The 23,976-nt window shown below is 42.2% G+C and overlaps 1 long non-coding RNA gene and 1 pseudogene across 6 annotated transcripts in view; one reads left to right on the top strand and one right to left on the bottom strand.

The window, feature by feature from the left end:
- Window positions 1-3,011: 3,011 nt before the first annotated feature.
- The window catches only part of LOC146401709 (uncharacterized), a 54,436-nt gene continuing 33,471 nt past the window's right edge, over window positions 3,012-23,976 (top strand). For 3 of the 5 annotated variants that reach the window (XR_014810873.1, XR_014810876.1, XR_014810875.1), the window contains exons 1-3: window positions 3,012-3,466; window positions 17,057-17,175; window positions 18,741-18,883. This is a non-coding gene — a long non-coding RNA (uncharacterized LOC146401709). Of the gene's footprint in view, window positions 3,467-17,056; window positions 17,176-17,456; window positions 17,721-17,815; window positions 20,130-23,976 lie in introns of those variants that run through there. The other 2 variants (XR_014810874.1, XR_014810872.1) reach the window with 2 other exon arrangements.
- LOC102166986 (T cell receptor delta variable 1 pseudogene) lies at window positions 22,703-23,491 on the bottom strand (annotated as a pseudogene). Its single transcript, XR_014811459.1, has 2 exons — window positions 23,371-23,491; window positions 22,703-23,160 (listed from the first exon to the last, which is right to left on the bottom strand). The product of XR_014811459.1 is annotated as a T cell receptor delta variable 1 pseudogene (transcript).

A 23,976-nucleotide genomic window follows, 5' to 3' on the forward strand; every position in this document is an offset into this window, starting at 1 on the left:
TAAAACATCTGTAATTTAAAAATAAATTTTAACTAAAATTTCACTTTCAAATACATTTTAATTACACTTCATTGCATTCTACTTTTAAACAGTAGTTTATTTTAAAAGAAAAATAATTGTTTTTGAAATCATATGAAAAAAAATGTAGTTTGTACTCCTATCACAGACTCTATACATAAAAATCTTCCTCTGTAGATAGATTTGGAAGCAAAAGGGATGGAAAATGAGGATGTGCATATTTTCACTGAAGGTAACAGTACAGTGAAGTGCAGATACTGAAGATCAGATGAGCAGTTCAAGAATGCTGCAAATATTCACTAAAGGCACTATGAGAAATAATGTAGAAAAACAAAGATGATGAGTAATCAATAATTATTATTGGTCACACAGTAGGTATTAGAGAACTGGAATTAGAATAGAGAAAAGAGGAGAGACATAACCTGGGTGGGTCACTTAGAACCACAAACCCAAGATTCCACTTGAAACTTTGTCAAGACGTTGTGTTTGAGTTAGAATGCCTGTTACAGGGGACCCCTGGATAAAGAAAGCTGTTTTTCCTTTTTACTATATTGTCTGGACATAGCAGAAGAGATAAGGAAGTCCCACTATAGGTTGGAATCGTTGCACTTCAGCTCCAGGGGGGCAACTTCATAGACAGTGATGTGGCCATCGGGCTCGGTCACTGACTGAGCTCCAGTTCCTCTTGAAAAAAATCAATGATGAATCACTGAAAGTAGGTCAGACCTACTGTAATGAGACCGGGTCTCTATTCAGATTCCAACCAGGACATTGTTTCTTCTACAGAGACAGGAGCACGGACTACAATGTTACTTTACTTCCTATGAAGAGTATTGGGAGCAGCAGGGAGGTGATTGAGGAGGTGGCTGTGCAGGGAAGAAGCTGAAAGCCATATGCGGGAAAGTCTTCCTGGAGGATCAGGAAGGAATGTGCCCCAGTGGGCTGAGTCCTTGTAACTGGGAAAACCTGAGATTCAAGGCATCCCTGCCTAGGTAGGTTCTAGACTGTTAATAAGATAGGCTTCCTTGACAATGCCTGCTCCTAGTGTTGAGCCTGTTCAGAATGTCCCCCACAGTGAGCTGTGAGCCAAGAAGCTCATAGGAAGGAGGTGGAACTTTTCTGAGAGGTGACATTTCCAGTTTATGCAACATCACCCTCTGGAGGCAACGAAAGGAAAAAATTGAGCCTTGAGGCTTTTATGCCCCATCTCCTTCCTGCTTCTATCTAGGCTTGAATTACTTGGCATTCTAATGTGATGACAGTATTTCAGGTGTTTGCTTATTAAGAGGCTCTTTTAATACTATGAATTAAGTACCACTATTTAATCCTATGAAGTAAATCCCCCTCATTTTTTACATGAGGAAAGCAAAGCAAGGAAGAATGTGTGTAATTTGTTGAAAGTCAAACAGTAAGTGAAAACTGCAATTTTTGCCATTGGTATGATTCAAGAATCTGTGTCATTGACCACTGATAATTTAACACAATGGCCTTTAGTGTAGATACTCTGCTCCCCTATTGGAAGGAAGATAAATTTCTTTTGAAAGTAAATGATTTGTCATACGACACACGAGTATTAGAACCTAATTCTGTTAGACTAAGCCCAGTTCCTTACCTACTACATTATTTATGATGCAGCACTACTCTTTGAGAATGGAGATAATTTCACCAAGATATAACTGGAGCAAAATTCCGAAGAGACCAGATATGCAGGGAAATGTCCAAGGAAACCAAAAGCTGATTTGAGAAATTATCAGAAAAGCCTCAGAGGGTAGTCCAGAGAATGTATGGCAAATCAGAAATGACTGGTGTTGTGAAAGAGTCTGGAAGAGGAATTTCAAGAAGGAAGAAATCCCAACAGAACAATTGCAGAAGAAATGTCTGTCCAGTGAGATGATGACTGAAAGGCGTCTATTGATTTTTAGCAGCACAAAGATCATGATTTTCAGCAGAAGCTCAACTGTAGTAGAGATGAGACAAAGGAGAAGAAAATTTGAATATAAAACCTCTTCCCAGGAATTCCTGTCATGGCTCAGAGGTTAACGAATCTGGCTAGGAACCATGAGGTTTCGGGTTTGATCCCTGGCCTCGCTCAGTGGGTTAAGGATCCAGTGTTGCTGTGGCTCTGGTGTAGGCCAGCAGCTGTAGCTCTGATTAGACCCCTAGCCTGGGAACCTCCTTATACTGCAGGTGTGGCCCTAAAAAGACAAAAACTTAAATAAAATAAAATAAAATAAAATCTCTTCCCAGAGGCTGAACCTTGAAGGGGAGGAAAGTGACATGGCAACAACTTAGAATCACCAATATGCATGGCTAACAGTCTTTTCCTGACTCAATCTATATTGTCTGTAGGAAGTAGAAGTCAAAAGACAAAATGTACCAGTGGTGCTCAGTCTTATTAACTCCTGTTATTTTCTTGTGAAATCATCTACTAATGGCAAATTTCTACTGGAACATCTAGAGGTAGGATTAACAACAGTTCTGTAAACAAACAAACAAAAAACCTCTCTAAGTCTGTAATTTATGAAGATAAATTTAGGAGAATATTGTAAAGCAGAAAACGTTGAATACAAGGATAGCACATGATTTTTTTTTATTTGTTTGGTAGAGGATTATTTCTGAACATGATGAAAAAGAAAGGAATATACGAAAAGGATCTAACACATCTGTTCACTACTTTAGGGTTGACAAGCACAGTTTCTTGTGGGCACAGCATTGCTGAATCATCCTATGTACTTTTTATACTTTCATGGGTTTATTTTTATGGACATGGGTTGACTGGGAGCACTAAATGATGTCTAAATGATTATTTTTTTGTTGTTATTCTTTTTTGTAAACTTAAGAGTATTCTTTGCCTCTTTACAGCAGATTCTAGCTAAATGCAACTGTAATCTGTCAAAATGTCTGGTGTCAACCACCTTATGACAAACACAATATATTAAGAATTAGGGGAGGAGAAATTTACACCACTTAGCATGACCTATGAAGAATGTTAGGGAGAGAGAGGACAAGATGGCGGAGGAGTAGGGGGACACGCTCGCCCTCTCCCACAAACACAACAAAAAAAGCACATCTACAGAAGAAATGACTCGCACAGAACAACAACCAATCGCTGGCAGAGGAACCTAATCTCCAATAACGGCAAGAAATTCGTGACATTATTGGGCAGAACGGGAGAAAAGAGGAGAGTGAGAGAAGGTGAATCCGAGCGGGACGGGCGCTCCCGAAAGGGAACTGCGGAGGGGAAAGGGATCCCGCACCCTGGAAAGTCACCTACCGGGCGAAAGATCAAACGAACCGGAGGAATCTCCAGATGCAGAGAAGAGTGTAGCAGTAAGTTGGAGTACGGAAAAACGATCAAGAACCCAACGGACCATCTGAACTACGGGCACAGTCACCAAAAATTGAGACGCCTGGGTGGGGACTGGGCACCGAATCCTCGGCTCCAGAGGTTAGTCCCCGGGAAAGGGCCGGGGGACGCCTGGGTGGGGGCTGGGCACCGAGACCTCAGCTCTGAAGGTTGGTCCCCGAGAGGGGGCCGGGGACGCCTGGGTTGGGGCTGGGCACCGAGACCTCGCCTCCGAAGGTTAGTCCCCAAGAAAGGGCCGGGGGACGCCTGGGGGGGGGCTGGGCACCGAGACCTCGGCTCCAGAGATTAGTCCCCGGGCTAGGGGGGCGGGGAAGAGCGGAAACTGCTTGGGAGGTCTCTAAACCATTTGACGGGGCAGAGACTGCCTGGGAGACTAGAAAACAAAGCTGTCGCAGAGGAAGGGAGCAATACTCTAGGGGCGGGGAAGTGGAAAGCCGCCTCAGAGGGAACCTGGGAGAAGAGCCTGGTCTGCGCCAGTGCTGAGGAGGGGAGAGAAGAAGGGGTGGGTCCCCATAGAATACCCCCCACGCCACAACAAGCTTACAGGCCCGCTAGCTAGCAGAAAGCTGTGCTTCCCAGTGCATTCCCTCCCCCCACCCCCACCACCCCCTACGCTCTCGCCGAACCTGGGGCTGCCTGCCATCCAGGAGGGCTGGCCTCAACAATTGCCTGAAGCCTACCACCGCAGGGGCTCTCCCTGCACAGGCCTGCTTGCCCTTTGGAGGGGCTACACTTCCACAGAGCAGCACCAAACACCACCAGCCCCCTAAAAAAGGCCTGCAGCCCAGAAAAGCTAGAACAAGCCTAGCCAGGCCGTGAATAGATCGACCTAATTCTCTGACGGTTTTTCTGAGACGGGCTCCCCCGGGGAGGAGCCTCTTGAGTCTCCAAGGGCCTTGCTACACGCCCAAGACCCTAGGGGGTGCTAAGACCTAGTGGACCAGCTGCATAGGACTGCCAGCTCCAGGCAGGACCCCCTGCAGCCCAGAAAAGCTGCAACAAGCCTGGCCGAATCGGGAAAAGATCTCAGACGGTCTTTCGGAGTCGGGCTGTCCTGGGGAGGAGCCTCTTGAGTCTCCAAGGGCCCTGCTACCCGCCCAAGACCCCAAGGGGTGCTGAGACCTAGTGGACCAGCTGCATAGGACTGCCAGCTCCAGGCAGGACCCCCTGCAGCCCAGAAAAGCTGCAACAAGCCTGGCCGAATCGGGAAAAGATCTCAGACGGTCTTTCTGAGTCGGGCTGTCCTGGGGAGGAGCCTCTTGAGCCTCCAAGGGCCCTGCTACCCGCCCAAGACCCCAGGGGGTGCTGAGACCTAGTGGACCAGCTGCATAGGACTGCCAGCTCCAGGCAGGACTCCCTGCAGCCCAGAAAAGCTGCAACAAGCCTGGCCGAATCGGGAAAAGATCTCAGACGGTCTTTCTGAGTCGGGCTGTCCTGGGGAGGAGCCTCTTGAGCCTCCAAAGGCCCTGCTACCCGCCCAAGACCCCAGGGGGTGCTGAGACCTAGTGGACCAGCTGCATAGGACTGCCAGCTCCAGGCAGGACCCCCTGCAGCCCAGAAAAGCTGCAACAAGCCTGGCCGAATCGGGAAAAGATCTCAGACGGTCTTTCTGAGTCGGGCTGTCCTGGGGAGGAGCCTCTTGAGCCTCCAAGGGCCCTGCTACCCGCCCAAGACCCCAGGGGGTGCTGAGACCTAGTGGACCAGCTGCATAGGACTGCCAGCTCCAGGCAGGACCCCCTGCAGCCCAGAAAAGCTGCAACAAGCCTGGCCGAATCGGGAAAAGATCCCAGACGGTCTTTCTGAGTTGGGCTGTCCTGGGGAGGAGCCTCTTGAGCCTCCAAGGGCCCTGCTACCCGCCCAAGACCCCAGGGGGTGCTGAGACCTAGTGGACCAGCTGCATAGGACTGCCAGCTCCAGGCAGGACCCCCTGCAGCCCAGAAAAGCTGCAACAAGCCTGGCCGACTTGGGAAAAGATCCCAGACGGTCTTTCTGAGTCGGGCTGTCCTGGGGAGGAGCCTCTTGAGTCTCCAAGGGCCCTGCTACCCGCCCAAGACCCCAGGGGGTGCTGAGACCTAGTGGACCAGCTGCATAGGACTGCCAGCTCCAGGCAGGACCCCCTGCAGCCCAGAAAAGCTGCAACAAGCCTGGCCGACTTGGGAAAAGATCTCAGACGGTCTTTCTGAGTCGGGCTGTTCTGGGGAGGAGCCTCTTGAGTCTCCAAAGGCCCTGCTACCCGCCCAAGACCCCAAGGGGTGCTGAGACCTAGTGGACCAGCTGCATAGGACTGCCAGCTCCAGGCAGGACCCCCTGCAGCCCAGAAAAGCTGCAACAAGCCTGGCGGAATCGGGAAAAGATCTCAGACGGTCTTTCTGAGTCGGGCTGCCCTGGGGAGGAACCTCTTGAGTCTCCAAGGGCCCTGCTACCCGCCCAAGACCCCAGGGGGTGCTGAGAACCAAGTGAAATCTGCTACCATCGTGGGGTGGACCTCCCAGTCCTGTCTGCCCTCAGGAAGTCCTCCTTTGCTTCAAAGAAACACTGTTAGTCCCATCAACACTCCAGAAAAGCCACACTGCCTCAAAAAAAGATTGACCAACAACGACAGCCCTCAGGAAATATTCCAGGGCAGTGACAAGGCAAACACTACCCGATAACAGAGAGTACAACTCCCTCAGGAGAAAGAAGACAACAAGCAAGATGAAGAAGCTGAGAAACCACCCCCAGTCAAACCAACAGGAGAACTCACCTAAAACAGTCAACAATGAAACTGATCTCTGCAGTCTGACAGACCTGGAGTTCAAAAGAGAAATAGTGAAAATACTGAAGGAATTAAGAGAAGATATGAACAGCAATGCAGATACCCTCAGAAAGGAGCTAGAAAATATAAGGAGGAGCCAAGAAAAACTAGAACATTCATTTGCAGAGATGCAAACTGAACTAGGGGCAGTAAAAACCAGAATGAATAATGCAGAAGAACGAATCAGTGATATGGAAGATAGAATAATGGAAATCACTCAATCTGGTCAACAGACAGAAAACCGAATCAAAAAACTGGAAAGCAATATAAGAGACCTATGGGATAATATAAAACGGGCCAATCTACGCATAATAGGAATTCCAGAAGGAGTAGAAAAAGATAAAGGAATGGAAAATATATTTGAAGAAATTATCGCTGGAAACTTCCCAAATCTAAAGGATACTGGATTCAAGATACAAGAAGCACAGAGGGCCCCAAACAAACTGAACCCAAACAGACCCACACCAAGACACATCATAATAAAAATGGCAAAAGTTAGTGATAAAGAGAGGATCCTAAAGGCAGCAAGAGAAAAACAGAATGTTACCTACAAGGGAACCCCCATAAGAATATCAGCTGATTTCTCTACAGAAACACTACAGGCCAGGAGGGAATGGCAAGAGATATTTAAAGTGCTCAAAGGAAAAAATATGCAACCTAGAATACTTTATCCAGCAAGAATATCATTTAAAATAGAAGGGGAAATAAAAATTTTTCCCAACAAACAAAAACTTAAAGAATACAGCAACACAAAACCCAGGTTAAAGGAAATATTGAAAGGGCTTCTCTAAACCAAAAAGAAAGGAAGGAAAGGGAAGAAAAAAGAAAAGAAAAAAAAAAAAAAAAAAGAAGAAGAAGAAGAAGAGGAAGAACTAGGTCTGAGGAAGATACAATCAGAGAGCAGTCACTCAAATAAGCCAGCATACAGATTTAATCATGAACATGCTTCAAACAAAATAAAATTAAAAAGAAAAAAATAAAAGAGTCATCAAAACCATAAAATGTGGGCAAGGGATGTTAGGAGGTAAATAATCCTTTTTGTTTGTATGTATGTCTCTCTTCTTAATTTTAATATAATAATGAAGTGTTTGAACTTACAGGACCATCAGGCTAAAACACACAATTATGGGAAGGGGTTAGCATACTTAAAAAACAGGGCAACCACAAGCCAAAACCAAATATTGCATTTGCAAAAAATGAAAAAAAAAAATACACTCAAGCAGATAATAACAGGAGACCATCCAACCAAAAAAAAAAAAAAAAAAAAGAAGAATGGAGAACCATAGAATCAACTGGAACACGAGGATCAAATGGCAATAAATAATCATCTATCAATTATCACCTTAAATGTCAATGGACTGAATGCCCCAATCAAAAGACACAGAATGGCTGAGTGGATAAAACGGCAAAAACCTTCAATATGCTGCCTACAAGAAACTCACCTTAGGACAAAAGATACATATAGATTGAAAGTGAAAGGCTGGGGAAAAGTATTTCATGCCAATAGACATGACAGAAAAGCAGGAGTTGCAACGCTCATATCAGACAAAATAGACTTTAAAACAAAAGACATAAAGAAAGACAAAGAAGGACACTATTTAATGATTAAGGGATCCATCCAAGGAGAGGATGTTACTATCATCAACATATATGCCCCAAACATAGGAGCACCCAGATACATACAACAAATATTAACAGACATAAAGGGAGATATTGATGAGAATACAATCATAGTAGGAGACCTAAATACCCCCCTCACATCAATGGACAGATCCTCTAGACAGAAAACCAATAAAGCAACAGAGATCCTAAAGGAAACAATAGAAAAATTAGACTTAATTGATATCTTCAGGACACTACATCCAAAAAAATCAGAATACACATTCTTCTCAAATGCTCATGGAACATTCTCAAGAATCGACCACATATTGGGACATAAAGCGAATCTCAATAAATTTAGGAGCATAGAAATTATCTCAAGTATCTTCTCTGACCACAATGCCATGAAATTAGAAATCAACCATGGGAAAAGGAAAGAGAAAAAACCTACTCCATGGAGACTAAACAACATGCTACTAAAAAACCAATGGGTCAATGAGGAAATCAAGAAGGAAATTAAAAACTATCTTGAAACAAATGATAATGAAGACATAACCTCTCAAAATCTATGGGATGCTGCGAAAGCAGTGCTCAGAGGGAAATTTATAGCAATCCAGGCCTTTCTCAAAAAAGAAGAAAGATCCCAAATGGACAACTTAACCCTCCACCTAAATGAATTAGAAAAAGAAGAACAAAGAAGTCCTAAAGTCAGCAGAAGGAAGGAAATTGTAAAGATCAAAGAAGAAATCAATAAAATAGAGACTCAAAAAACAATAGAGAAAATTAATAAAACCAAGAGCTGGTTCTTTGAAAAGGTGAACAAAATTGATAAACCCCTGGCCAGACTCACTAAAAAGAGGAGAGAAAGAACCCAAATCACCAAAATTATAAATGAAAAAGGAGAAATCACAACGGATACAGCAGAAATACAAAAAACCATAAGAGAATACTATGAACAACTATATGGCAATAAGTTTGACAATCTGGAAGAAATGGACAATTTTCTAGAATCTTACAGCCTGCCAAAACTGAATCAAGCAGAAACAGACCAACTGAACAGACCAATCACTAGAAATGAAATTGAAGAGGTCATAAAATCACTCCCTACAAATAAAAGCCCAGGACCAGATGGCTTCACAGGTGAATTCTATCAAACATATAAAGAGGAATTGGTGCCCATCCTCCTTAAACTCTTTCAAAAGGTTGAAGAAGAAGGAATACTCCCAAAGACATTCTATGAGGCCACCATCACCCTCATTCCAAAACCAGGCAGAGATACCACCAAAAAAGAAAACTATCGCCCAATATCATTGATGAATATAGATGCAAAACTTCTCAACAAAATCTTAGCCAACCGAATCCAACAACATATCAAAAAAATTATACACCATGACCAGGTTGGGTTCATCCCAGGTTCACAAGGATGGTTCAACATACGCAAATCAATCAACATCATACACCACATTAACAAAAAAAAAGTCAAAAATCATATGATCATCTCAATAGATGCAGAAAAAGCATTTGACAAAGTTCAACATCCATTCATGATCAAGACCCTCGCCAAAGTGGGTATAGAGGGAACATTCCTGAATATAATCAAAGCCATTTATGATAAACCCACAGCAAATATAATCCTCAATGGGGAAAAACTGAAAGCCTTCTCACTCAAATCTGGAACAAGACAGGGATGCCCACTCTCACCACTGCTCTTCAACATAGTTTTGGAAGTCTTAGCCACAGCAATTAGACAAACAAAAGAAATCAAAGGCATCCATATAGGAAGAGAAGAGATCAAACTGTCACTGTATGCAGATGACATGATTCTATACCTAGAAAACCCTAAGGACTCAACCCCAAAACTCCTTGAACTGATTAATAAATTCAGCAAAGTGGCAGGATATAAGATTAACATTCAGAAGTCAGTTGCATTTCTGTATACCAGCAATGAAGCATTAGAAAAGGAATACAAAAATACGATACCTTTTAAAATTGTACCTCACAAAATCAAATACCTCGGAATACACCTAACCAAAGAGGTAAAGGACCTATATGCCGAGAACTATAAAACCTTAATCAAAGAAATCAAAGAAGATGTAAAAAAATGGAAAGATATTCCATGTTCCTGGATTGGAAAAATCAATATTGTGAAAATGGCCATCCTACCCAAAGCAATCTACAGATTCAATGCAATCCCTATCAAATTACCCATGACATTTTTCACAGAACTAGAACAAACAATCCAAACATTTATATGGAACAACAAAAGACCCAGAATCGCCAAAGCAATCCTGAGAAACAAAAACCAAGCAGGAGGCATAACTCTCCCAGACTTCAAGAAATACTACAAAGCCACAGTCATCAAAACAGTGTGGTACTGGTATCAAAACAGACAGACAGACCAATGGAACAGAATAGAGAATCTGGAAATTAACCCTGACACCTATGGTCAATTAATCTTTGACAAGGGAGGCAAGAACATAAAATGGGAAAAGGAAAGTCTATTCAGCAAGCATTGCTGGGAAACCTGGACAGCTGTATGCAAAGCAATGAAACTAGAACACACCCTCACACCATGCACAAAAATAAACTCCAAATGGCTGAAAGACTTAAATATACGACAGGACACCATCAAACTCCTAGAAGAAAACATAGGCAAAACACTCTCTGACATCAACATCATGAATATTTTCTCAGGTCAGTCTCCCAAAGCAATAGAAACTAGAGCAAAAATAAACCCATGGGACCTCATCAAACTGAAAAGCTTTTGCACAGCAAAGGAAACCCAAAAGAAAACAAAAAGACAACTTACAGAATGGGAGAAAATAGTTTCAAATGATGCAACTGACAAGGGCTTAATCTCTAGAATATACAAGCAACTTATACAACTCAACAGCAAAAAAACCAATCAATCAATGGAAAAATGGGCAAAAGACCTGAATAGACATTTCTCCAAAGAAGATATACAGATGGCCAACAAACACATGAAAAAATGCTCAACATCGCTGATTATAAGAGAAATGCAAATCAAAACTACCATGAGATACCACCTCACACCAGTCAGAATGGCCATCATTAATAAATCCACAAATAACAAGTGCTGGAGGGGCTGTGGAGAAAAGGGAACCCTCCTGCACTGTTGGTGGGAATGTAAACTGGTACAGCCACTATGGAGAACAGTTTGGAGATACCTTAGAAATCTATACATAGAACTTCCATATGACCCTGCAATCCCACTCTTGGGCATCTATCCGGACAAAGCTCTACTTAAAAGAGACACATGCACCCGCATGTTCATTGCAGCACTATTCACAATAGCCAGGACATGGAAACAATCCAAATGTCCATCGACAGAGGATTGGATTCGGAAGATGTGGTATATATACACGATGGAATACTACTCAGCCATTAAAAAGGATGACATCATGCCATTTGCAGCAACATGGATGGAACTAGAGAATCTCATACTGAGTGAAATGAGCCAGAAAGACAAAGACAAATACCATATGACATCACTTATAACTGGAATCTAATATCCAGCACAAATGAACATCTCCTCAGAAAAGAAAATCAATCATGGACTTGGAGAAGAGACTTGTGGTTGCCTGATGGGAGGGGGAGGGAGTGGGAGGGATCGGGAGCTTGGGCTTATCAGTCACAACGTAGAATAGATTTACAAGGAGATCCCGCTGAATAGCATTGAGAACTATGTCTAGATACTCATGTTGCAACAGAAGAAATGGTGGGGGGAAAAACTGTAATTGTAATGTATACATGTAAGGATAACCTGACCCCCTTGCTGTACAGTGGGAAAATAAAATAAAATTTAATATAAAAAAAAAAAAAAAAAAAAAAAAAAAAAAAAAAAAAAAAAAAAAAAAAAAAAAAAGAATGTTAGGGAGAAAGAGAATTTTGAATTGGAATGAACTGAAGTTTTGGAGCAAGAGCTTAACAAAATACCCGTAGAGATATGTCACTGATGATGATAAGAAGAAGGAGTGAAGAAAGAAAGGAAGGAAAAGTGAGAGAGTGGGAGGTAGGAAAGAAGAAAGGAAAATAGGAAGGAAGGAACTAGAGAGTCCATGAATATATCAGGATTTGGGAGTATATCTGTGTCTTCATTATGAAATCCATATAATGTTTTCTGACTTTCTTATATTTTATAGAGGATCTCATGCCCTCAATATTTTATTGCATCCTTAGCAATGGTCAGTAAAATTTTCAGTCATGGGTGTTCATTTATTCAATAAATATTGAGCATTTACTATTTGTCAGATTCTGTGCTAATTACTGAAGATATATCAATAAACAAAACACAAAAATATGTGTTGCAGAAAAAGGGAAGTGAGGACAAGGGAAAATGAGCTCAAGGCTGTGAAGAAAGGGAAATGAGTGGAAAGTGACTGGGGGGGATCCTGAAGGAGACATGCTGATCTTTGGAAACTGCTACAGCAGCTCCCACTGTACTTTCCAAGACTGGAGTACACATACGTTTCCTTATGTTTCACTCACAGAATCAAAGCAGGTTCCAAGTGTGATAAACTAGCAGTTTACATTTATCGGATACACCAGGACAACCTCTGTCCTCTTGAAGGTCCAAGGATATGATGCGAATGATGCCGTACACATCCAGGACCAGAATGCCTCTCTCCTGTGTTATCTGTCTTGTGCCCTGGTTTCGTCTATTTCTTTTCCTCTTTCCTACTAAAGAGCTAAGGATGATTTAGAATCTCTCTACAATCAACAACTTATATTTACTCCCATTTGAATATCTGGGGACTAGCGTGTCTCTTTATGGAATTAGGGACGATTGCTTTGCTTTTCTCAAGTCATGGGGCGTGATTTCTACTCTAACATCTTGACATTTTGCTCTGAAATGTGTATCACTTTCTGCAGTGGGTTCTATGATCCCCTCCACTGACTCTCCATTTGAATCATTTTGGGGGGATTTTCTTCTTACTACTGCTCCCAGTAAAGCGAGATTGAACAACGTATGCTCAGTTTTTGAAGCTTGACAATTTCAAGTTTAAAAATAAATTTAAAAGTTGGTGCTAACACTTATGAAGACTGTGAATATTGCTAAGTTTTTAAATCCCTTTGAAGCTTAGTTTTCTAATATGTAGCATAAGCCTTAAAATAACTCTTCACCAAATGGTAATGAAGATTAAAAGATATATTTAGGCTTTCCTAAATAGACACTGACTTTTGAAGGAAAAAAGAAATAAATGTTTGCTAGATTTGAGAATTTAAGAACTAAAAGCTACGTCATTTTTTTTAAAAGGGTAACACGTTAGAACAAAATACACAAGCAAAAATAAAAGCAAAACACTCTCTAAACAGTTGGTAGAAATAAATCCTACAAAGAAAAAGAAAATGAAGGATAACCTAATAGAAAAATGGTCACAAGGTAGGAATAAGCACATGACCAAGGTCGAAAGAGAGAGTGCCAATATAGAAAGGAAAAACTACTCCAAAGCACAAGGAATTGGAATACCTGCTGGTTGAAGTATGATTGTTTATACCATATAGAGGGTCAGCTGTCACTTTATGCAAAATTTTAAACATGCCTTTTTTGAATATAGAAATTCCAATCTCAGATATCTAATTAAGAATCTCATACTGAGTGAAATGAGCCAGAAAGACAAAGCCAAATACCATATGATATCACTTATAACTGGAATCTAATATCCAGCACAAATGAACATCTCCTCAGAAAAGAAAATCATGGACTTGGAGAAGAGACTTGTGGCTGCCTGATGGGAGGGGGAGGGAGTGGGAGGGATCGGGAGCTTGGGCTTATCAGACACAACCTAGAATAGATTTACAAGGAGATCCTGCTGAATAGCATTGAGAACTATGTCTTGATACTCATGTCGCAACAGAAGAAAGGGTGGCGGAAAAAATTGTAACTGCAATGTGTACATCTAAGGATAACCTGACCCCCTTGCTGTACAGTGGGAAAATTAAAAAAAAAGAAAAATCATATTATTGAAAAAAAAAAAAGATCTACTTTCCTACCAACTTTCAAATATATAATATAGTGTTATTAAAAAAAAAATTTCACACACATACAAAAGTGTCTCTATGAATATGTGTAAAGGCAACAATCTTTATGACAGCAAAGAAATAGAAACAAATATTCATTAATAGGAAAGAAATTAGTTTAATGATGAAATGTTTCAAAGTACTGAACAGGCATCCAAAAGAGGTAAATGGCCTCTCTACTTTTTGCAACAGTAGAAAGATCTCCAGGAAACTATTTAAATGAAAATCAAAAGGCCGGTTGTAAAAAGTCGAAATAACCCAATTTATATGGCAAATTGTTTTTGTATTTGTTGTGTGTGTTTGTATATGTGCATGGAGTTACACAAAATGATGTGCAAATATGTATATAATTGAAACAAAATAGGCTGGCATTATATGACAAACTATCAGAACTGCTTTCCTCAGAGAAGGATGATGGGAGGTAGGGTGGAATGAGATAGAGCCATGGGCTTTTGCTTTTGCTCTGCCCGAGTCTTTTATGATGAGAGGATCTATGTGTTGCTTAGGGAATATTAAAAAATAAAAATTCATCATAGAGACAAGACTTCTAGACAATTAAACATAGTTACTTAGTTTTTGTTTCTTTCCAAAAAAGCTTCATCACAAATATGCATGTTCTAGACTAGCAACAAAAACGTTTCAGATTGCTCTCAGGGAAAGAGTAGTTTGCTTTTGGTAAATGGAACAGCTGGACTTATACGCCCTCTGGGTCTGTACCTGCCCTGGGTCCAATGAAGGAAGCCCGTGGGAAAGGAGAATTACTTGGATTTTCCTCACCTACTATGTTGAGACAAACACACTGAAACCAGCATTTTATTGACTTGAGGAGGAGCCATAAAAACCTATTTATACATCTTCACTTTCTTGCTATGTTAAAATTATGATTCTTATTCTCCAGATAATTCTCTCAGCCACATCAACCAATGAAGCACTGATTCCTTGTCCTCTCTTTCTTCTTTTCTTTATCCATATTCTCGCCCTTTCCTTCTCCTGTTTTTCCCTCTTTTCTTCTTGCTCTCTGACTCTCACTCTAGATGGCTCTAGATTTGCTCTCAGTGATTCTGCCCCCCTCCACTCCCATCCTTGTCACCAGAGAGATACTGTACAGGTACAGCCCCATCTGTCCCACTGTGGGTCTCTTAGGATGCAGTAGTACACAGCGGTGTCTCTCAGTGTCACCCGGGGCAGGATCAAGGTGCTGGACTTTCTGTCTGAAGCTATGGTCAGAGAAGCCATGCTGTTGGTCACATTGCTTTGTAAGCCATGAATGATGTGCTGTGGACTCTGATTGGGATTTTGCCGATACCAATGTATATAGTCAGCTCCACTGATGGTAGAGTGGTTACAAGGCAGCTTTACATCTTCCCCTTCAGCACAGTCCTTGGAGTTTGGCTGGGTGGTCTGAGCATCAATCATAGTCCCTATGTCAAAAAAAAAATGCAAATTAACTCCTGACCACAAATCAATGTAATTCTACGAGTCCGTGACATAATGCTCCCATAACTCTCTGGCAACTACCCACTACTTCAGTGTTTTTATTTATGTTCTCCAAAAATATAATTGGCGTTCATTACAGAGACCAAAGACCTATGCCAAGAATGGCTCTGTAACATGGCTCCTTGGCTCAATATATGCAGAGACTTCTTCCAACATGGATACTGCTAAGGACTCCGCTGAGATCAGGGCTATGAGTTCACCTGTCATTTAGAATTTCATCCTCCCTAGAAAATCCCTAGATCAGGTCTCACTGCCATCCCTAGCATGCTGAATAAAGCACAGGGAGAACAAATGACCCTTCATGATCCCTTGGATTCAAAGCCTTCCCTTGTAGACACAGAACACTCACCCAGGGTCAGAAACACAGTTACTCCAGTCACCAGCCTCATACTTCAAGGACAAACCAAGACCGTGGGCTCAGAGCTAGTCTTGGTGTCTGATGCTAGGCTTCGAGCTTCCAGAGAACAGAAGCAACAGCTGCTACTAAGGACTTAGACGACCAGGACAGCTGCCACTGTGTTGTGGCCAAGACCTTCTCAGCCAATGACAGTGCAGTTCCTTGTCTGGGTCCTCCTCCCCTGTCTTAGTCATGTCCCCAGAAGAAGACAAGAATATCAAATAGCCATTCCCATCTCACAGGGTGCCCACTGCCGTCAACTGTGAAGTTTAAAGTCTGGCTCTGGTTGGGGAACTCCAAGCACAATGATATGTTCATCCAGATATATATTTGAGCTCTTTGTTCCTTAAAGAAATGGGCTGATGCTCCATGGAGCTTGTGGAAAGCATTGATTAACCTCATAAAATTGCACTGAGCTCTGTGTTATAAGGAGATGAAAATTCCCATTCCCATTCCAGAAAATGAACGTGTCATTCCAAAGTAGTCAGTGACAGGCTTGACAGGGGTGGGGGCAGGAAATTAATAACATTAAGACTAAAAACTACACATCCCGGAGCTCCAGGTTCTTATAAAGGTCCCTGGAATCACGCATCCACAACATCTAGATAGACATTTCTCTGTGTACCTGTTTTGATACAGTAACTGATGACATGGAGAGTCTTCACCTCATCCTCCTCGAAGACTGATCCTTCATCCTCATGTCTCCATGTCCATGCTTGCAGGTGCTGTGCACCAAGGATGCTGAGGCAGAGAGAAAAGACAGGAGGGAAAGAAAACAAAGCAGGGAGGGAGGAGGTGGGAGGGGGTGATAGAAAAATTTAGGGGACTGAAGAAAAAAGACCATAAGGAATAGGGAAGGTAAGGGATAATCAGGGTAGGGAAAGAGAAAGCAGTGTTTATGGAGGTACCTGGAAAGGGTTTAACTACTGGGCTAAAGGCCCTGAGTTCTTTTTGTTTGTTTATTTTGTTTTGTTTTTTGTCTTTTTATGGCCATACCCGTGGCATAGGGAGATTCCTGGGCTAGGGGTCAAATCGGAGCTACCGACGCTGGCCTACACCACGGCCACAGCAACGTGGGATCCGAGCCGCATCTGAGACCTACATCACACGCCAGATCCTTCACCCCACTGAGCAAGGCCAGGGATCAAACCCGCGTTCTCATGGATACAAGTTGGGTGCGTTAACTGCTGAGCCACAACGGGAACTCCAGAGCCCCTGAATCCTTGACCACACACACTCAATGAGGGGTTATAAAGTACAAGTTGTCTAAAGAGGAAGAAAGTATGTCATCTTTCCTTTTTCTTGGAATATCCATAGAAAACATAACCTTTCTTTCTCCCAGAAGAGAATGCTGTTTCCAGATGAAGCAGCCCCCTCTTGTGACTGAATAAATGAACTGCAGCGCTAAACCCAAGGCAAAAGTCAGTCAGCAATCTTTTCAAGGACTCTTCAGATTTGAAGGTAAACATCTTACTTGTAATACCTTTTTACTCATCTGTGTTTTCTTGTTCCTATAACACCGCACAGAAGGTTTTAATTGTTTTTATTGCTTTATTTCAGTCAAATGATTCTCAGTTGTTGGCTTCTCTTTCAATTTTCCCTTTCTAACTTCCCATATTTAAAGGTTATTTTCAAAGCCCAAGAATTACCTGTTCCTGAAGGAGTACCTCAGTTATTTATGAATTTAGTGACAGAATTTATGCTGAGCATCTCTTTAAATAATTCTAAAAACAATCTCCCAGGTTTATGGAAGATATATGAAATAAATGACACCAACAGGACAAATACAGGGTTGTATTTGTGGACAAAATGCAAGAACAGACAACAAACTTCCCGCCTAGGATGGAGGAAAATTAGATTGAATTAGACATTTACAGGAGTAAATGTCATGGCAATCATGCTTTATTCATTTAATAAGTATTTGTAAATATTCACTGGGAGCCTGTTCTGTGGAAACACACACACAGATAAGCCAACAAGTACTACTGCTGAAAGTATTTAAACAGGTAAGAATGTATAATATTATTATATTAGCAAAAAGCAGAAAAAAGTAATTAACAGTAACTTTTTTGATTACTGATTTCTTTCCCTTATTTTTTAGAGGATGCTCGAAACCACTACAAAGTGTCATTTTAAATAACAACTGAAAGACAAAAATACTCTTTATGAAGACTCTAAACCATGCTTGTCTAGTCTATTGGCTCTTTTCAGAGCTTTGAATTTTAGAGGGTCATATCTCTAAAACTATGTGAAATGAGGTTATCTTTCTTTGCTTGATGAAAACTAAAATAACGTACATAAACCTCTCAGAAAATTGAGAGAATCTGACAAAATGCTAACACCTCTGCATGATGGATACTCTCAAAAATCCAGAAATAGAAGAGAAATTCCTGGATCTGATAAAGGCTATCAATGAAGAAGACATTACAAGTCCTTCTCTATAGGGTCACAAACAAGACAGGTAGACTATCACTACTCCATGTCACTGTCCTACCAGAGGGCCTGGCATCAAATGAGGAGAAAACATAAAATGAACTAAGTTTGAAGACTGAGAAGTAAACCATTTTTATCCAGAGATATTAACATTTGCAGAAAATAAAAAAGTACCTCTAAACAAACCAAAAGAACTAGTACTAATAGATGAATTAACAAGGTCGCTAAACATAGAAATCAATTTTATTTCTACATTCTAGTCAAAAGCATTAGAAAGTATAATCAAAATGCCATTTATCAAATGCTTGGGGACTAATTTAATACAAGGCATGCAAGTCCTCTACAAAAATTTTAACCTTAATAAAAGAAATTAGAGAGGACTTATGTTAAAAAAAGAGAATATCACATGAATCTAAAGACTTTGTGTGTTAAGATACCTATTGTCTTAAATGAATCCATAAATTCAACACAATCCCAATCAAATCACTAGCAACCTTTTTTGTGTTAGAAGCTAATTCTCTAACTCACATGAATGTGCAAAGACCTCGCATAAGCCTTGAATAATAAGAAGAAAGCATGACTTGCATTTCCAGATTTCAAAAATATATGAAGCTTACACATCTGTGATTTTGAAGCTCCGAGGAGAGACCACGTGCAGGGGCCATGATCATCCCTGAGTACGGCTGCAATGAGAGATGAGCCTGGCCCTCTGTGGTTGCAGCGGAGCCCTTGACACGTGAGTCAGTGATTTGAGGGGTTCCGGGGCTGTGGGGTCCCCAGAAGTCACATGAAGCGGACGGACCATGAGATAATGAAACAGTAGCTGTTTGAAGCCACTGAGTTTTGGGGTGCTTTGTGATGCTGCAAAACCCAATGCCTCTGAAGTCCTGTAAAGGAGTCTTGCTGAGGACTTGAGAGAAACTGGCAAGAATAAAACTGCTTTTCTCCTCTCTCTGATTTCTGATTATCTCTGATATCTGGACCTGGAACATCTGTCTGTCTCACTAGACTTCATTTCACAGATGGCTGATATGGCCATAGCACTCCTGCCCTGGCACAGAAGAGGAGCTGGTGGTGCTCAGATGTGATGGGAGCCTGGGGCCCCCACGGCACAGGAGCCGGTGGCTGGATGCTCAGGTTGGGGCCCTACAGAAAACAGGGAGATGTAAGCTTTTCTTGTCCAATGTGATTTGTATATTTCACCCATTCTTCTCACTCCATGTGACAAAACTCTAAAAAATGAGGGGCTATTTAAAAGGTCATGCCTGTGTCTCTATGAATAATCAAAATTTAACAGACTATTTTCAATTTCAGATCCATTTGAGAAGCCAAGAAAATTTCCTTAGTTATGCATGACTTTAATTTTCTGGTAAGGACTCTCCACTCCAAATGAACATCCCCCTCATGTTTATAACAGTAGATTTTCCAAATTATGTGCCACTGCATCCAGGAATTGGATTATGTGTGTGGGAAGAGCTTTATCCCATCACCTCGAAGGCAAGCATGAGGCCCAGGGAACTTGCCATCATGAATCCGTTTGAAGCAGCACTCTACATGATGGGCTGTGTAAACATCATCGGTTTCTATATGTTCAATGTTGTGCAAAGGCTGTGAAGCATTGTGTGGCAGCAATGCCCAGATGAGCCATATTTCATCCTTGCTGTTTTTCTCTGCCTTTTGTTTCTACCAATCCAGAGGTAGCTAAAGCCAGAGATCATTACTGATAGTATTAAGAAATCTCCTTCCTCGGTCTTTCTGTCAATAATGTAGGATACTCAGCTTGGAAGTTGACCAGCACCTCTTCTTTGGTGTTGTTCTACACCATTGACCTTAGTGTACAGGGAACTACAGGTTCTCCTCACTCAGTCCCGTGCTATACCTTCCGCTTCTACACACCGTCACAACCACTCCCCGTCTGATGATAAGTAGATCCATTGCATCCTTGTAAATAACCTTTGAAAAATAAATCTGTATCTCTTAAACGGTTTCAGTCTGAGGGGTTTGTGTGCCATCCAAAGTTGTTTTTATACTATGTATTATTTTTACCGAAATGTTAGGTAGTGGTAGTAGTAATATTAAAAACAACAAACCTACAAAAAAAGAGATCATGGAGTTCCCATTGTGGCACAGTGGCTAACGAATCCGACTAGAAACCATGAAGTTGCATGTTCGATCCCTGGCCTTGCTCAGTGGGTTAAGGATCCGGAGTTGCCATGATCTGTGGTGTAGGTTGCAGACGCGGCTCGGATCCCGCATTGCTGTGGCTCTGGCGTAGGCCAGTGGCTACAACTCCGATTCGACCCCTAGCCTGGGAACCTCCATATGCTGCAGGTGCGGCCCTAGAAAAGGCAAAAAGACAAAAAAAAAAAAAAAAAAAAAAGAGAGAGAGAGAGATCAGTGGGGGAGGGGAGAACACAATGGCAACATGATTTAAGAAGCTGGACAGGAGCTGGATAACTAGTTACTAATGTAGATGTTGGGAGAAAACTGAAACTGAAGCTATTAGATGAAGATGACCTGAAGCAAGTTAATTCATGTAGACAAAACTCAGAAAGGCTCCAGAATTAGAGGCTTTTAGAGTACTAATGGGGTATTAAACTGGTGGGGTATCTGGAAACCTACAAAATGAGCACAGCACCAGATATTCAACTAACCATAGACCTGGAAATTAGGAAGCAAGAGACTTAGATCCTAGAATTTGGTTGCTCATCCAACATCACAATCCCAGTAAAAATGGAGGATAGACCAAGTTTAGTATGAACTTCCCCAGCCAATCGGATATCAAAAGTGATGTGCAAAGGGCCCCATAGGAGAAGAAATGAAATACAGATGTCCATGTACCGGGAAGATTGAACTAAAGCAAAAGCAAAATCCCCAATGAGTTAAATGAGGCAGAATTGAGTGTTATGGTATGAAATATGCAGATTTCCATGCCAGGTGAGTGAGAAGGTACTGCACATGTTCTTGTGCTGCCTTCATGCATGCAAAGAAATACGACTGAAGAATGAGCTCTTAGGATGTAGCAACAGTGAAGAATCAATATTACCCCAGTTTAACCAGATTGTTTTAGGTAGTTTGAGTTCATCTGATAGGTTCATTTAGTTCACTTGGGATCATGGCAAAAGAGGAAGCCAGGAATCTGACTCAATGATGTGGCCAGTATACTGGTGGGAGTCAAGGTTAGTGATGTTCAGTAACCGTCCCACTGTTGAGGGAGCTACAGTGACTGGAATGCCTGTTTGCCTATGTCTGCAATTCCTCTGATTATGAACACCTTTTTTTTTTTTTTTTTTGCTTTTTAGAGCCACGCCTGTGGCATAGGAGGTTCCCAGGCTAGGGGTTGACTCAGAGCTGAAACTGCTGGCCTACACCACAGCCAAGCAATGCTGGATCCAAGCTGCATCTGCGATCTACACCACAGCTCACAGCAATGCCAGTAATTAACCCTCTGAGCGAGGCCAGGGATCAAACCCATGTCCTCATGGATATTGGTCGGATTTATTTCAGCTGTGCCCCAACGGGAAATTCTGATTATTGAAAACATTTTGATGCATGGAATCTGCTTTTCCACCCCACACATGGCTCTTCATCAGCTGGCACCAGAGCAGCTCCAGGCAGGGGTCTGGGTGGGGCTGCAGGTGCCTGGGAAGCCCTGAGTGGAGGCATAAAGGTCAGTGGCTGAGTCTTCAGGCCGGGATCCTGTGATGCACATGCAGCTGTAACCCTCCTTTGTATTCTGACAGACTCAGGCTCATCTTTCCTCCTTCCCACCCCCATTTAAAGTCATTACAAAGAGGTTCTTGGGGCTTTGAGCAGGTCCCCCTCTGTTCCAGTGTAAAGCATAGAAAGAGCTGGAAGGGAAATTGCATGTGAAATTGGTGCTCTCTCCTTCCTGAGCATGCAGAGATGGAGGACCAGGTTCCACGCTCCAGAGGCTGCTCAGTCCTGTTCAGAAAGACAGGGTCACACATAGAAACTGATCTCTGTACAGAGTGTTCATTCTCTCCACACATCCCCAGACAGAACCTCGAGGTGCCTGACTGCATCCTCTTCCTTCCCCAGACTGTTCACAGTTGCTTTGGCAGTGCCTGGACTCATGGCCAAGATGAAGCCAGAGGATTAGCAAAGATGCTGACAAAGGATTCCTCTCCATTTATTCTGACTAAATATCCTCAGTAAAAGAACACTCTATAGCCTAGATCTGTGGAATATTCTGCTCCAGAAAACAAGTTTCTGCATCTGATTTAAGCCAATCAGAGACAAGACCACATAAACATCCTAGAAAGACTCAAAGCCTAAGATGAAAGAACTAGGGAAATGATTTTTATGATGATTCCAGATAACTAGACCTAGGTTTGTAATGTGAGCATATTTAAGTGATACTGCCACTTTAAATTATCTTGGGGCAAGCTTTCAAATTTAGACAAGTTTACATGTGTTCGGTATAATTGACTTAAAGTCAAAAATTGAAGACTGAGAATGCATTAGTAGAAAGTTACTCAGGACACCTGCTCCACATGACATAGAAGGAATTTTTATTTAAAAAGAAATCTTCTTATCCAGACCACAGATGAAGCAACCACAGGACAACCACTTCTTGTCTGGGGTCTGCAGGTGTGCATATCAGCTTGGGTCCTGCAGCAGGGGGGCTCTCTCTTATTGAGCTCTGGGGTTTTTGTTCAGCTTTTCCTATTACTTCAAGCACCGTGAGATCTCGGAGAGCACAGAAGTATGTAGCAGAATCTTCCAGCTGTAAGGCTGAAATGGTGAGGCTGATGGATTTTTGTGCTTTCTGGAAATTTACGGAGTAGCGGCCATCCCTTGCATTTGAGCTATCAGAATACTGACGAATAAGGAAAGTCATCTCTCCACTGGGAGGCTGTTTATACCACAAAAGATTGTAGTAGATCCAGTTCCAACCTATTTCGTAGCGACAGTTTAGGGTGACTGCCTCCCCCACTTGACTGAACACATCTGGCTGGTCTTGAGTAACTTCCTGGGCCACACTGGATCCTGCAGGAAAAATCAGAAAACAGAGATAAGCAGTGAATAAAATAATGGAGGAATTAGACTACTTTAGGACCCAAAGACAAGCCCAGTTGAAATCATAATATGCCTGCTTTCCGGCCATCCCCCTTCCTCCCCAAGTCCACGTGAAGCACCCGGGCCTGTGTGCAGTCCTTTCCCCCTGAACCTTCCCACCATGTGTGGGACCATCCCTACCAGAGAAGACGGAGGCCAGGAAGAGCCAGAGCAGGCTGGAGAGCGGCATGTGGCACGGATTCCCCTGCACAAGTGTGTTTTGTTGTGCCTCAGGCTGAGCGTTCAGTGTCTTGGAGTGTCTGGCAGCTCATATACATAGTCCCTGGGTTCCTGTGTGACTCCCCCAGACAGGAAGCAGGGCTTGTTATGTTCATAGCCCACGTGTCATATGCACAGATGAGAAAAAGTCTGGCTCCCCACAAACCTTTAGGTGGTCTACTTGTCTTTCCCAGGTCGTTATGTTAGGCAGGTCCTAAAAAAGGAAGTGGAAAAAGCAAGTAGTATTAATGATTTGAACCAAGGGGAGCTGAAGACTAAACAAGATGATATATATTGATAATTACTCCACAGAAAAATTTTACTAACTTATTGAAAATAGATTAGTATAAGCTATGAACCCTTCTGGTGTTCTACGTACTGGTCCTTCATTTAGTCTGTATTTACTTTTCTCTATCTGGAGTCAAATGACAATTTTAGAAACTCACAGACTTTGGCTTTCTTGGTGAAAGGCAATCTTATCCAAATAAATAAATGTATCTCTTTTTTACTGGTTTCTAGGGCTCTCCT

This window comes from Sus scrofa, chromosome 7 (genome assembly GCF_054392235.1).
Source record: "Sus scrofa isolate SSC_HxYL_T2T_F1_AM1 chromosome 7, Sscrofa_HxYL_maternal_Yorkshire_Landrace_v2.0, whole genome shotgun sequence".
Taxonomy (NCBI): Eukaryota; Metazoa; Chordata; class Mammalia; order Artiodactyla; family Suidae; genus Sus; species Sus scrofa.